The sequence below is a fragment of the Vicia villosa genome, linkage group LG2, assembly GCF_029867415.1.
Source record: "Vicia villosa cultivar HV-30 ecotype Madison, WI linkage group LG2, Vvil1.0, whole genome shotgun sequence".
NCBI classification, from domain to species: Eukaryota; Viridiplantae; Streptophyta; class Magnoliopsida; order Fabales; family Fabaceae; genus Vicia; species Vicia villosa.
Window position 1 is genome coordinate 72869874 of NC_081181.1, and position 16811 is coordinate 72886684.

At 29.1% G+C, this 16811-nt stretch overlaps 1 long non-coding RNA gene across 1 annotated transcript; it reads right to left on the reverse strand.

Annotated features, from left to right (window-relative positions):
* Nucleotides 1–12208: 12208 nt before the first annotated feature.
* Nucleotides 12209–16041, reverse strand: LOC131646286 (uncharacterized). Its single transcript, XR_009297393.1, has 4 exons — nucleotides 15612–16041; nucleotides 15168–15253; nucleotides 12527–12579; nucleotides 12209–12437 (listed from the first exon to the last, which is right to left on the reverse strand). It is a non-coding gene; the product is annotated as an uncharacterized LOC131646286 (long non-coding RNA).
* Nucleotides 16042–16811: the final 770 nt, after the last annotated feature.

The window sequence follows — 16811 nt, forward strand, 5'->3', positions numbered from 1 at the left end:
GAGATTTTATATTTATTATACTGAGACTACTTAATGTGATTATTTTAAATTTATGAAAATAAATATATATTGTTTATCATACATATTTTATTTATTTGTGATACTCTTTTTAAAATATATCTATTATATTAACTATAATTGTGAATACTTTTAAACTATAATAAAAATGGAAGATGATACGACAAATATGAACTAACTGATATAAAAATAATAATTAAGAAGAATCATAATTAAAAGTGATTTTATGAATTTATTTTAAAAGTATCCTGACGGGTACTGTCATACAATCTATTATCTATTACAAAATCAATCACCATTATTATAAAATTAAATAATATTTGTTGATTATTATTATTATTAATGTATATCATCAAAACAATTCTTAGGAGTTAAAAATGAAATAAATTTCATTTACGTGTTTTTTATCATCCTAAAGTAATATAAGTGAATATATATATATATATATATATATATATATATATATATATATATATATATATATATATATATATATATATATATTAAAATTATGTTTAAAATATGTCAATAATTCATGAAGTTAAAGCCTAATGGCACAGACATACACTGGTAAATGACTATTTAATTATCATAGCTATTAAAACTCATGTTTTTAACTTTTCAACGTAAAATCAATTTTTCGTTGCTCAATGCAATTAATTTGAAAGGTCACACGGGAAGATGAAAATTTTCTTAATGCAGATACGGAAACTCAATCTTTTTAGCTTTTCATTCAAAAGCTGGACTTTTTTAAATCTTAAATTCAATTAAATGATAAATATAATATTGAATGAAATTATTATTATTGAATTGAGAACTAAATAATTTTTCATAATTATTAATTTAAAATTTATTTATAATACAACTAATTTGTTTATACTTCTAATTTGTTTTTTATTTAATTTTCTTATTAAAATTAAAAGTTCTAACTTGAAATAAAATATATTTTGTAATCATTTAGATTATTAGAAAAAGGTTAATAAAAACAAATCTAAATCAATAGAGATAAAATTTATAACTTTTTACTACAACTTATATCTTTTTTTATTCCAAAGTTAAATATTTAGTTTTTTATTATAAAAATATAAGAATAAAAACTATTTTGTAATTATTTAGATCCTTATTTGAGATAAAATTTATTTTGAAATTATTTAGACTTTTATAGAAAAGTTAATAAAACAAAATAAAATTAATTGAGATTTTGTAATTTTTGTAAACTTATGAAATAACTAAAACTTCTCAGAATTTTTTCAAATTAACTTCATAATTGTAATCATGTTAAAAATATGTTAATGGGTAGTCATGAAAACTTAATGATAAATGATAATCATAAAAAATAATGATAAAAGATAAAAATTTATTAATATAGTCAATTTTATAAATTGAATAAACTATGATTGTTTTTATAAACGGGAATAAGTTACAAAGCATTTTAAATTTGAGATTTTATATTTATTACACTATCCAATGGAGACTACTTAATGCGACTATTTTAAATATATGAGAATAAATATATATTATTTACCGTACATAGGTTTTAAATTTCTATTTTTTTATAATTGTACATATTCAAGATCTAATTACTCTATTAACATATTCATATTTTTATTATTTGTTTAATTTTTAAATATTTTAAGTATACATTAAATGTAGAAACTTTTAATATTTGACGGGAGATGTCATACATTTTAGATTTGAAAAAAATGAGCTAATATCTCAAATAGGTTTAATAAATTTTATTCTCTGACTATGTTTATTTCTTAATTAAAATTATATTTTTTTAACTTATAAAATTATATTTTTTATATTGTATAATATTATACATTAAATGTAGAAACTCTTAAGCATTTAAGGGGAGTTGTTATACATTTTACGTTTGGGAAAATGAGCTAATATCTCAAATAGGTTTAATAAATTTTTAGAATTAACTCATTTGTATTCAATTGAGGTTTCTTAACTCATCTGAATTGACGGGTAGATGTGAACGTATCTATGAGATACCAGTGATTGACGAATCATTTTAATGTCTATCTTTTAACTATTTGTTTTGTTACTATTTTATATATTCGAAGTTATAAAATTAATTGACGGGTAGATATGAATGTATCTATGAGATATCAGCTATTGATTGAAATTACCTGAATATTTATGAATTGTAAAATAAGTTATATTATGTTTGATATTCCAAACAAATGAATTAAATTTTGATAAATGATTATAAGTTATAACTATATTAATGTTATTTAACTGAAAATATGATGTCATATTTAATAATTTAGTCATTAATACGTGTAATATTAATCCGTATGTTTATTGTTTTTACTTAAAGAGCTAAAAAAAATTGATGTATTGTTAATTCTTTTATTGTTAACTATTATGTTTTTGAGATTAACATTCACTAAAATTTATTTGCATTTTGGTTAAATATATATGGTTGATTTATATAAAAGAACTCTACAAGTGATATTTGGATCTACAAGTGATATTTTGATACATGTAATGTGAAACCTCGACCAGACCCGTGCGATAGCACGGGTTTCCTACTAGTTTATGTTATGTTATAAAATGTTTAGTATTACCAGATAGCCCTTTAACTTTATATTTCACAATTTATATTTTAAAACGTTTTGGTTTGAGAAAACAATAAGTCAGTAAAAACTAGGTGGTCTAAATTCAATTGTTGGTAAAGGTTGTGGTTGTTGAGTTTTACTTCCTTCATGTATAGGTCGATCAAGAATGATCTTATGATATCATATATGTATTATTCAATGCTATGAAAACAAACATAATTTAGGGAGTTCTTGATGAGAAAAACATTTGAAGATTCCCATTTGAAACTTAAAGAAAAAACCATCTCTTAAAAGTTATAAAAAAAATTATAATATTTTAAAAATCTCTTTTAAAATTTGTAACAGACAAACTTTAAGATCTTTTAGAAAAAAGTCTTTGAATATTGATCAGTCTTTTTACAACAACTAGATCTACGGCCCGTGCGTTGCACGGGTTTGATTAAACATATTTTAAATATTATATATGGTTCAAGTGTGATGTGATTTTTAACTTCTAAAACATTTTTTAATTGAAAAATAAAATTTATTTTCCATAAATATTTCCAAAAAAAAATTTAAATGCCAAAATAATAAATTTGATATGTATTAGATTGAGCTTTTAAGAGACTATGTTAACAACATAAAAAAATATTGTAAATTTTTAAAATTTTGTAGAATTATATTGCCTTATTAGAAATTTTAAATAAAAAAATCGTGTAATAAGTCTTTGTACACAAAGTTTTTTTTTTTGAAAATCTTAGTATAAGTTTTTGTACACAGTTAATTTATATTCTAAATAAACATATAATGATGGGAATATAAAAGAGAAAAAGATTAGAGATAAAAGCATAAAGAAGCTACTATAGTATTGCACGGAAAATGCAACAGATGATCCAAATCTGTATCCGTATTTAATGTAATCAAAAGGTATTATACTAATAAAAATATATGATCATTGATTTTTATAGAATTTTAAAAATTGCACAAAAAATAAGTATACAACAAAAATGATGTGACATTTAATTCAAATGTGTAATATTTCATTATTGTAAAAAAAATTGATTCATATTATCTTCATATTAAAAAACAATAATATAAGCAAAAAAGACTTGAGAGAGTGTCATATATAGTTCAGATGTGCGACATTTAATCATTATTCATAAATTGATATTGTTATAAGGAATAATTATAACAATGAAGAAAATAACATATTTGCAATATTGTTTAATGCATCAAACAAACATAAATTGCAATTATAAAATTTCTATCATATATATCATAAAATAATTTGTACAAAAATTTATAATAATATAATAACAACAACAATAATAATATAATATAAATAGTAAATGTTATGAATTTATTTATGACAATAAACGATTAGAGTGGTTATGTTCAATAAATATAACAGATACCCGTAATATATTTTTTCTCGAAAAAGGTAGACTATTCGTATAATAATAAAATATTAATTAAAAAATAAAAAATGTATTTTAAAATTAAAAGATATAAAATATATTTAATGTTAAATGAAAAAAATAATAACATTATATCATTCTTATAATTTAAGATGTTGTAAACATAACTTAATAGATACGTGCTGCAATTATAAATACAATAAGGTTAACAATATAACGTTTTTCCTGAAATTTTACAAATCATAAGAAATTAAAACATGAAAACCATCATCATTCAAAATTCATATATACATACTTAATCTTCAAGATTTCGTCATATATAATTGATGGTAACATTAAACAATTACAATTAATTTATCAAAAATCTCACTAAATAAGTCATACCTATTTTCATGTTTGTCACCTCCTGTCATACCCCAAATTTGTCCTACCCCTTTACTTCTAACTGACTTAGGCTTTACATTCATGTACATACATCACTTAGGTCATAATCCATACCCATGCATGCATATCATTGGTATCAATCAAAGACTAGCAAGAAAGAGCTCTTATGGCAAGGAATTCCCTACCAAATGTGAGGATCTGAGGTGTGATTATGTGGCTTTGTTTTCATTGAAGTCTTCCTGGATTATGGTTCTTCTCAATTCAAGGCATTGGGGAAGGGTACAAGCTTGCAAACCATCTGGTTCCCTAAGTCAGGTTTCTTTGGCCAAAGTCAACCAGTTGACTTTCTGGTCAACATTCAATCAGGAATGGCTTCTATGTGTGAAAAATTCTCATACCGACTATGTGGATGTGTTTGTTTGACTGGATTTGATTGGAGGAGATTTAATCGGGAATTTCATCAATAATCGGAGAAAATCAGAACAGTTGATTTTTGGGTCAAAATCGGAAGAATTATTCAAATATTGACTTTTGGTGGAAAATTAATCAAGAAAAGTCGAAGAATGGATAAAATCGGGAGTTCGACAAAAAGTTGCCAAAATAGCAAAAAGACAAGTTTCCAACACTTAGAAAAAATTTTGATGCTTTAAATCTTGTTGAGCAGTCCACTTCAGCACTAGATTACACGCGGCAAATGGCATTTTTTGAAGAAAATTCCAACATCAAAGTTGTTCCTCTCATGGAGGAGAACGACTTTGTAGTTGGACACTTTTTCATTTGAAGCTTGTATGAAGAGTTAAAGTGGTGTGAAGTTTCTGAAAATTCATTTAAACCAAGTCATAATCTAAGCCACAAGTCAGGTCATGACCTGGCATTTCAACAAACACGTGGCATGCCAAATCTCAAGCCAATTTTAGAGCTCTAGAGAAGTGCCATGAATGCAAACTTGGTATGCGTCTCTTCCTTGCCATCTCCTCTATCCATTGAAACAAGAATTGGAATAATTGAACAAATATTGAGTGAGATACAAGCTTTCAAAGTTGTGTCCCAACACTGGCCAAACACTGCATGCAGCCAAGGCAGATTCTTAAGGCACACGCATGCATTTCAGCAAACACATGGTGTGCCAAATGTCAATGCCTTTTTCTCTCTCCACAAGCTCTCATTTTGAACAAGGCTGATCTTAAACTCTTCCTTGCCATGTCCACTTCCAAACAAGCTATGGATGGTAGCAAGTGGCCATGTATGGACCAAGATAGAGGCACTCAAAGTCATGCCCCCGCAAAGTCACATTTTTGACGAAGACCCAGGCCAGGAGTTGTGCTGTGCATGCGTGTCCAAATGCTGGTGCCCACCTTTGTTTCATACGAGTTTTCCTCCTATGCCAGATCTCATCTCAAGATGTCTTCAACTCAAAACCTATTATATTCCATGTGCTCTTCATGTTGATGGATGAATCAAAGTAACTGGTGGCTCATGGTGAGAGTTGTAAGGTCTCAAACTCGTGCACCAGTCTGAAACGAAAAAGCCATATTCCACAAATGACATAACTTTTGCTGCATGCATGAAAATAAGCCCCACACTCATGATACACTTTCTTCAAGCAACCTCACCTCACTATATAAACAAAACCTTCACAACTCACGATAAATACACACACTTCCATTTCTCCATTTTCAATTTCTATTCTCTCTCTCTCTCCACTCCTCTCTCTTCTCTCTTCCCCCTTGCTCCACCTCTAACCACCATAACCAACTTTAACCAACTTCTCCGCCACCCTAACCAATTGAAACCAACTTTTCCGGCCACCACACTTCACCAGCTTCAGCTATAATCATCATCTCCATGTAGCTTCACTGATCCTCGCCTTTTACATGAAACCACCATCATCTCAGCCTCATCATCTTCATCGCTCTCTCTCTCTCTCATCTTGAACAACCCCCTATCACCTTCAACCATAACCGATTCTCAACAAACTTTGGACCTCCATCCTCCATTTCCGTCATACTTCAATAGTCATCATCACCTTCCATAAGTGCTATCACCGGCAACAGACTCGTGAGCAAGATCTGAGTTCCATTTCAATATGCGATCTCTGAGTCCATGTCTCGGAGGTTAAGTGTCAACATCAAGAAGAGAGGATCGCTGCAGCTTGTAGAGTGTTCTATTACCTTCCGTTTCGAAGTTCGCTTCAGGTATGCATTCTGATCTTCCTCGGCATTGTAGTAACATTAGGTAGGTTCATATGCACATGTATGAGGTGGATGAATGTTGCATTCTCGTTCAAATTGCAGGTTGTGATTTGTTTTGAATTAGAGATATGAACGCGTGCGGTTTGAACGTTTTTAATTGTGCTTTTGAATCCTGTGTATTGAAAACAAACTGTTTGATATGCGTATTGTTGATTTTGGTAAAGCTCTCGTTAGTTAAGGAAAACGAACTTGGATTCGTTCATACTGTTAGAGGGATTGTTATGGAAGACTCATGTCAGATTCGGATTTTATGTGGAATTTCGAGTGAGGTGGTATCGGTTTTGTGTATTTCTGGACTTGTTCTTATTGGCTCCGGCGAGGATCGACCGGAGAAGACGATCGGAAGTTAGTTCCGACGTCTGCATGGCCTTCTTGAAGCCGTTGACGTGGCTTTTTTTTATTTGCTGATCCGTTTTCATTTTTTGTTATTTCGTCCTTATTCATATGATTAGGAAATGATGTGTTGCGCTGTGATTGGGTTAGCATCTTATTTTGTCCTTATTTCACTTAAAATCACCTGTGACAAATTGATAATTGTTTGGGGAGAATGATTCATCACGTTTCACACATAACCATCATGTAGTAAAATAAATAAAAGCTGACTAAAAACAAATAAAATCAATTAGTAAATAAAGGATAGAGTAATGTGTTGCATGCTGGGCCCTAGCGGGCGTTGGGCCTTGCCCTTTTCCGGATCTCACCTGTCCACTGCTAACACACCATACTCCAGCGAATTTGGGCCTGAGCGCCCACACTCTTCACACACCCCTATTTTAGGCCCAGATTTTCCTTATAACTGATTTCAGTTCATTAGAAAATCACTTCAGCACCCCCCTGATTCCCTTTTTAATTGCTAATTTTTTTACTTAGATTTTCTATCTCTTTTTTAAGCAATAAATCATTGAAGTTTTATGAAGCTTTCAAACTAATTTTTGACATGGAAATAATTCATAAAAAAATATTAGTTTAGGCTTGTATTTTAATTCTTTTGTTTGATTAGAATCCTTGTTTTTGTCATATAAAAAGTCATAAAAAAATAGTAGTATTTTAGGTTAATTTTTGAACTGCCTCTTTTATTCTTTTATGCAATTTTCATGTTAGATTTTATATGTTTTTAGTATGATTTTGTTGTGTGATTTTGGCCATATCTTTGGCCTACCTTGTTAATATCTTCTTAATTCTCCTTTTATAAATTCCCATGTTAACATTAGGATTTAGATAAAAACAACAATAACTCTAGGCTTAGAAATTAGGCTAGTCTCCCCCTTTATCATTTCTTTTTCTTTTACAACACTAAAACATCTATAAATATTCAAAATAAAATCCCCATAAAAAATACAAAGAAAACACTTAAAAAACATTAATAAAAAGTGAAAATCATTAAAAAGGGAATGGAAGCTTGAATCTCCCTTGCTTTAGGGAATCATTCGAGTGCTTGGATCTCCCTTGCTTTAGGGTTCCATTCGGGCGTAAGTTCCCAAATTCTAAAAGACACAAACCAAAGAGTAACTCGAGTTTCCCTTGCTTTAGGGATTTCCTCGAAACACTCAAACTCTCTCTCTTTCTCTCCTTTCTTAAGGGCATTGTTATCTCCGCTCTATTGCATCCTAGGTCGATCCCTTATGCAAGAGCGCGAGCGTTAACTCCGCCCAACTAAAAAACACAAAAACAAACAAAACTATGGAGCCGAACTACAGCGCTCTGATTCCTGAAAAGGATACGTAGGCATCAAGTCGCGGGGCTTGAACGAGCACATTTGTAAATAATCCTTCTTTTCCCCGTATTTCTTTTGCATTCATTCGCATGTAGACATAGACATAGTACACACCCTTTAGATAGAAACAAACATAGGTGGATACCATCGAGTACGATGGGCGCGAGGGGTGCTAATACCTTCCCCTTCGCGTAACCGACTCCCGTACCTAGATTCTCTGGTCGCAAGACCTTGTTCCTTCCTTTGACAGGTTTTCTGATATTCCTTTCCCTTATGGGATAAATATATTGGTGGCGACTCTGTTCATTTTTCGCGAGCGTGCGACACCTCCAATTTAAATGTGCACTTGATTGCCTCCATTCACAACTTTTTTTTTCTATACAATATATTCTCACCTCACATACTTTGTATTTTGCGATCAACCACTCTATTTACATTAGATTGAAAACTGGATAATCTATACAAAAAATATAATATATAAAATAATAATTACACCATATAGTACAATTTTGATTCTAGAAAAATTGAAAAAATTATATTATTCCTGTAACACAATGTTGCAATACTGCTTGAATTTCACGCCCGTGTGAAATGTGAAGGGAAGAGTGATATATAATAAGGTATATATAAGAAATTTACCTAAATGATTTTTTATTAATTACATATTGAATGAAAATCAAGAATTTGTATAAATTACATAAAGAATACGTTTCATAGTTAATTATCAGTTTATAATAAGAATAATACAAAATAATAATCAAATTTAATACAATGAATATTTTTAATTCATGAGACAAAAAATTAAAGAAATTAAATGTATATTTATGGTAATAAATAGTAGTTAGTCAATTAAAATAAGAAATTTTTTTATTAAATAACTTAATTATATAATACTTGTTTTTCAAAATATTTTTAAACAAAAATATGAAATTTATTTGTGGGCTTATGAATTAAGGAAACTTTTTTATGGAATGGATAGAAAAAATATTTCAACGTAAATATCACGTAAATATCACAGGAAAATTTATTAACCAAATTAATATCATAATATTTAATGAGTGGGATATTTAAAGCAAATAAATTCTATAATATTTAATTTTTGACTTAAAAGCAAATTAAAATCACAATGTTAAAAATTCCATTTTAATTATACAAAAGTTAACCGTTGAAGGAGAGATAATTAAATAATTGTTAAAAAAAATGTTGATTAATTTTGAAATAATAATAATTGCTTCATCTTACGTGTAAATTGATTATGTCTAAACTAATATTTAGGACATTTGAGATATATTGGATAACATAGTTCCAATTTTAAATTTTCATTTTTATAATATAACATAATTTTTTTTATTATTATTCTTAATGGTTCTAGTTTATTATGTTATTATTATTGTTTATAATTATTATTATTATTATTATTATTATTATTATTATTATTTTAAATATATATATATATATATATTTAGACACAATTTATTAAATTGATAATAATAATAATAATAATATCATTTTTTAAATATATTTTGAATCCAAAAAAAAAAAAGATTTTTTTATTTTTTATATCATCGTTGTATTTTATTATTTATAATTTAAGTGATTATTAAAATAAAAAATGTACTTAGTTGTTTATAAAACTATTATAAGTTATTTCTCATATTTTTGCAGCAATTTGTATTTTATATGTTTATATTTATTAGAATTCATAAACTCATTTGGATTATATTTTTTTTATTAGACAATAGTTATATATTTATTTGACAATTTTAATGCAAAATTTATTTGAGATTTATATTTAAAATAAATATAGAATTGTATAAAATAAAAAATTGGAAATTCAATTTAATTTGAGAAGCTTTGTGAGTTTGCCACGTAAACATGAGGCTTTGTGAGTTTACCACATAAGCATGAGGCTGAGGTTTTGTCTAGGGTTGTCATCATGACAACCTTACATTTATATTAAGTAGATGAATAATTATTTTTTTCATTTTTTAAAATTTCAAATATTAAATAAATATATTTAAATAACATAATTTAGTATTAATTTAAGTGTTATCTAAGATATATGAATTTAAGATTTATATATTAAGAATTAATCCGAATAAATATACTTTCGTTTAGTGTTTCAATCTATCTAACGTACATCACACTAAATTTTGTTTCTTTTTCCGTTTTAACATTGAGAGATGAGATAAATTTTACCGTTTTTAACTTTTCAATTTACATTTTACTTTATATATTAAATTTTGGCTTAAATAGTTTTTCGGTCTCTGTAAGTTGGCATGATTTTGATTTTCGTCCCTGTATCTTATTTTTCTTGGAAATGATTATTGAATGTTAAAATTCTTTTGGTTTTAGTCCTAAAGTTTAAATTCGCAGGAAAATCTATAGGTTTCCTGAAATTTTCCTTCGAATTTTCCTGCGGAATTTGATTTTAGAGACTAAAACCAAAAAGATTTTAATCAAATGAAGTGTTGAAAAGGATTGAATGTTGGATTTATGCTCCAAATGCTCCCGTTGATCAAGTTCCTCAGCCTCCTTTGACTTTTTAGCAAGCATATTTAATTTCAAGGGTGTTGTTAACTAGTGCCCTCAAGGCAATGGTTAAGCATTCCAAAAAAAGAAAATATTTTATAGAAAATTTAATATTTCAAAGGCATTAAATACGCAGATTACTAAGATAAATTTACTATTTTAAGGTCTTAACCATTACCTTGGAGACACTGGTTAGCATTTCCCTAATTTTAATTATTGAGTGCCTTTGACACCTCTTACTGAAACTCTCCTTCAGTCTATACTTGCAAGCACATAATAACAAGATGTGACAAGATGTGGAGTGAGATAACTTTATGACGGCACCCTAGGAAAAAGGTCCATGAGTACTTGATCCTAGCTAATTATTTTAATACTGGGCTTGGATTATGATACGCTAGTGTACGTCAATATCGAAGTCGTAAAAAGACACATCGGCCTCAGATACCATAATTCAATTACCATTTTCTATCGTATCGATGTTTATCTAAGATGATAAAGTATTTAATGATTTTGTGCAAAAATAAAGTAAAAATAGTGACATTCTTAATAATAATTAAAAAGATTCCACTAATTTGATTCTAGTTTCCCAACTTCACTCAAACAAGTTATTGTATCAATTATTATAAAATTACATTTTTTTAGAAACAAATAAAACTAGTGGAAATGCCCACTTATGTCGGCACATTACCGAGCTCTAAACTCACAATTCATCTGCTTTCGCAACACAATTTGTGTGTTTAAAGACCCGTTTATAAAAGAAAAGTACCTTAATTGGCTCAAAAAACACTTTCATAGTCTCAAAATCAATTGTCTGAATTTCTAAGTTAGACATCACTTATACCCTTCCGGTGCCTAAACGACATCCATGTGTTTCTACTTTCGTAGCGAACATTTTACTTTAAAACACTACAACATTTTGACTCTACAGCAACGTCTGAAAACCGTTGCAAAAACTTAAAAGACCGTTGCTTTTCTCTACCAGAACGGTTTTTAGACCGTGCTGAACTGAGGCGTTGCTGTATGTTTTCGCAACGGTTATTACGCCCAATGGCAACGCTTCATACAGAACCGTTGCTAGTTTTCTTTAGAGTACAGTTTCCAATAACAACGGTTGCACTTCGTTTTTAAATTAAAACCGTTGCCTTTCTGATGTTTTTTGGAACGGTTGTTTCAAGTGATATAGCAACAATTTGTATGACACCGTACTTGTAAATTCATTTCTTAATTTCTTCTTCATAGGCTATAGGAACGCTTTTAATGCTACAACAGCACTTTATAACCGTTGCAAAAAATGAATTTTCATTGATAAAATGTAAAATTATTTTATTTTATAAGCCTATTAATAAATGTTATCATTCACAATTTTTTATATAACTATTCATATACAAATTTTAAATGATCTTTCAATTTACATATCTCAATGTCAATCATGATTTACAATCAACAAAACATCTTTAATATACATATCATCTTATCAATCATCGTTCATAATTAAAATAACATCTTGAATCTTTAAAAGTATACTTAAACATCTACATTTTCACATCTACGTCTCTTCATCATTCATGATCTGCAAAATAAAAGTAATAAAATCGAAATAAGATTATTACTCAAAAGCTCCAAAACTACAATGTAAAGCATAAAACAATTAAATCTTACTTGATTATTAGTCCGACCTCAGCTGCATGCCTTTTTTTAGTTTTGTGATTTCCCTAAACAGATAGCATTTTAGTTCAATATTGAATAATAAAATAAAATAATGCAACTCACCTCAATGCAAGTACTTGCTACGATAATATGACAACTAGGAGACAACAAACTTATAACAACATCCACCTAAAAAAATGATATTTTAAACATAAGACATGTATGTAAACTAATTCATGAGAACACAAAAAGAAAAAAGAACAATAGACAACATTTACACTTGTTATAGAATTTGTCTTGAATATTTGGTTGATTTGTCTACTAAGTAGAGTTTAGAATTTATCCATATAACATTATCTACAACTATCTCAAGTAAAGAATATCTAGATACTAGAATTATAACTAATATTTATATTAAAACTGAAGCTGCACTGGAAAATCACCTTTGAAACATAGGCAAAATTATAAAATTCTTTCTATGCCAAGTAGTTTCATTTGATGTCTTATATCCTAAAATTGAGAAGTGAATCATTTATTAATATTATATGAAGTCTAAAAGGATAAAAAGAGAGTATAAAACATAAGCATACACTAGTATAAAACAAAAGATACCAGACAGATAAATTAAAAATTAGCATATTCGGCAAAGTAACATCATGTAACCTTACTGAGACTTTATTCACGTCCAAAGTTCAGCAAAGTGCATTAAATTTCATAAAGAAAGACTGATATTTCATTTCCACCTTTGCTCAAGCCTATGAGCATTGTTAGTACAATCAAACAAATATCAAACATAATCATTGGATTCATTGTACTACATGGTGCTAGATGGTGCTAATGCTAAAATTTTCATAAACTCTAGAGCTAAGATACAATACAAGACAAACTACAATAATTCTATAAATTATTCCATACCAGCAACCAGGAATTTCACCACCAACACCTTCGGCGAGAATTTCACCACCTACAGAACACATACACCTAATTTAATCGATGCGTTCAAGAATTACTCCATTGATTTATTCAGCACCGAGCACAACGAATACAAAAGATATAGCTTAAGCTCTGCCAATCACAACGACAGTTTTAAAACCTACGCTATTAAAACCAACACTGTGGAAGAAGACTTCAACTACTACAGAACCAGTTCCGCCACCGGATCCGGAGAATTCAAAACCTACACTCAACATAGAAACATGCCTAACCTAAAATTCACCACTTACACCGCCGACACCGTCGAAAGATAACAAACCTTCACAAGCTAAAGCAATTCCAGAAACGCCTGTAACAAGAGTTTCAGTAACTACGGCAAAAGACTCTCTCCATGTTGTTTACGCTTTCAGACCGCATTGCCGCTGCGTCGGACAACATCACCGCCGTAACAAACAAATTTAAAACTATGGGTGTTATATAGAAACATGATAACATGGTGAAATTTTGTGCTATGCTACACATTAGATCTCTGAAATATGGTTTGAATACAATCATATACATGAGTAATCAGGGACTAATTATGAGCTAATGGCATGCTCAAAACTTAACAATCATAGCTGGTGAGCCATGGTTATTTATACATAACTATATAAATTATAACATGAATGTTTCACTTAATAACTTTAACCCAAAAGTTTTCATTTCAACAACCAAGCATCAAAGAAGAATGAATGATTCAAAGATGAACTAGAAACCGTTCAATTTTACAGTGATGCTTCACTGAACTAGTTTAATTAATTATTCAACTATATGAGATACCTAGCCCAATTGTATATGTACTTTTAAACTTAAAACTCGTCCATATCTTAGGATCTAATAATTCTATTCTAGATAAAAATACAAAACTACACTTGTACAAAAAAGAAACACAAAAAAACAAACATTAAATTTCAAACAGAAAAATACACTAATTTTCCTACGATGTAGTAGCATCTTGTCTTGCTCAACATTAACGTTGAATGAAATAGTTTTTAAACCCTGAAAATAGGTTTCCAATTTTATGACTTACCACTCTCCGCAACTCCTTTGTATTTTATGTCATACCAGTTAATGTATTTGATGTGAGTTACAACAATGATCCAATGATCCATTCTAGTGTATCAAAATTCAAAACTCTATCCAGCTCAAATATTTGAAGTTTAATTATGAGATATATATATGAAATCATTTATATTCAAAATGACTAAAGCTTATTGCAATTAGTTATTCTATATTGAGTTGTGAGCTGCATGAAGGCCTGAAGGGATCACAGTTGCAAAAGATATGAACAAATACATATAATAGATGGCATTCACAGTATGACAACACAACCTTCAAACGCATAACAGACACAATGTCATTAAAGTATACAACCACTACACGCAGACACACAACAGTGACAGGATTAGAGACCACAAGCACACATATTACACATACATAGTAGTTAAAGTGTGAACAACTGCAACATCACACACATAGTCACACTCAAACATAGATACACACACATCACAACCACATATACATCATGTATACATCACATGACAAACAAGAACAACAACACAATATGCACATGATTGTGGCATTGACATACAAGTATGGTATTGCATTTGTAAACATCAGATTACACAAATAAACCCAACAACCAACACCCCTTTAAACTACCAAAACGACATTAACTCACTTTATACGGCGACGCTTATTCTTAATGTCGTCGAAAAACTGATGGACATCAACAATAGTAATTATTTTGGATGAATCTACAGATTCCTGTCACAAAACATGACAATAAAAAATTAAAATGATTAAACAAGGACGTGATTAATGCATTCATAATCAACATACCAATGTGCATCTACGAGGATGATGGATACTACACTAACTGTAACACCACTCTTACAGTTCAAAAACGACATCAAATACCTCAAGTACTCAAAGAAAACAGAGAAATGTATTGTTACAGTGTTGTTAATCCTAATATGAAACTCATATGGGAAGATAAAGTTCCAAAGATCACAATCAATACTAGATTCATAAACTAGAGTAAAAAAACCCATTTTAAAAGTGAATAACAATACTGAATGAAATTTAAAGGAGAGATTGTAAGAAAGTTAAAGGAAACTCTTACCGGGGCGACAAAAAGACGAATCATACACAACTTGAAAATGAAAAATCCTCTATATTTGAGTTTTCGTTCAGAGCGTGTTAAGACCCTTGCAGCTCTAAGGGGAATCAATATCGCCGTCAAAGACTTACTTCAAAGGTTTGATTGAGATGATTCCATGAAACCCTAAAATTCTAATTCTGAGTTGCAAGTTGAAGGGTTTGAGAAGAAGGTGAAGGGAAGAAAGGGTTAGGGTTGGGGTTAGGGAAAAGATACACTGGACGGTCTATGGTTTAGCTTCTGAAAAATCAAACGGTGAAGGTTTTGATGAGTTTGGGAGGGAAATTTTTTCACTTTTAGCGCTCTGATTTTTTACTGAATTTTCACTTTTAAGCTAAAGAAGGGGAACGGCTGAAACTATATAGCGCTGAAGTAATTACTCGTTTTACGCTAAAGAAAAGAGAACGGTATATATTCTTTTAACGTGAGGCCCTGTTCGATTCCAGCAAAAATGATTGTTTTTTCTCAATTTTTTTTAATTTTAATTTAACCAACTAAAGGGCACGACATCAAATAATAAAAATTTTATTAAAGAAGTTAAAAATTATATAAAAACGGTTTTAAAAATTTCTTTAAAAATCATTGTCTTTATCATATACAACAACAACTTTTAGAGGTTGCAAAAGATTTGAAAAAAAAATATACAATACCGCAACGCAATATAAAATTTGTTCTCTATTAAATGCTACGAGAACAATTTTTTTACCTCCAAAAAATTAGGCGTTGTCGTAGAGTCAAAATGTTGTAGTGAAAGAGAAATTACAAAATAAAATAAGATTCTCGTTTCAATTTATACTTAAACGAATTTCACGAGGTATGACAATTCTCATGTTTTAGACTCTAAAATGGATTACTCAGACATGGTTAACGATAAAGCAACAGAGATATAATATGCATATATGATAACATTATTAGTAATACGTGAAATTAGAACCTGAATAATTCAAAAACAAACATTTTCATTAAAATACTCTGAAGAGTCTTTAACAATACAATAGTAGTAAAGCTTCAAAAGAAAAATGAAAGAACTTAAAACTAAAAGCTAAATTATAATAAAAGTACTGGTGTCTTTTTCCGATTCTAGCCTCATATAGGCCTCAACACATAATTATAGCCTTCAAGAGGTTTTACAAAAAAAAAAAAACTGGAACATGAAAGAAAAGA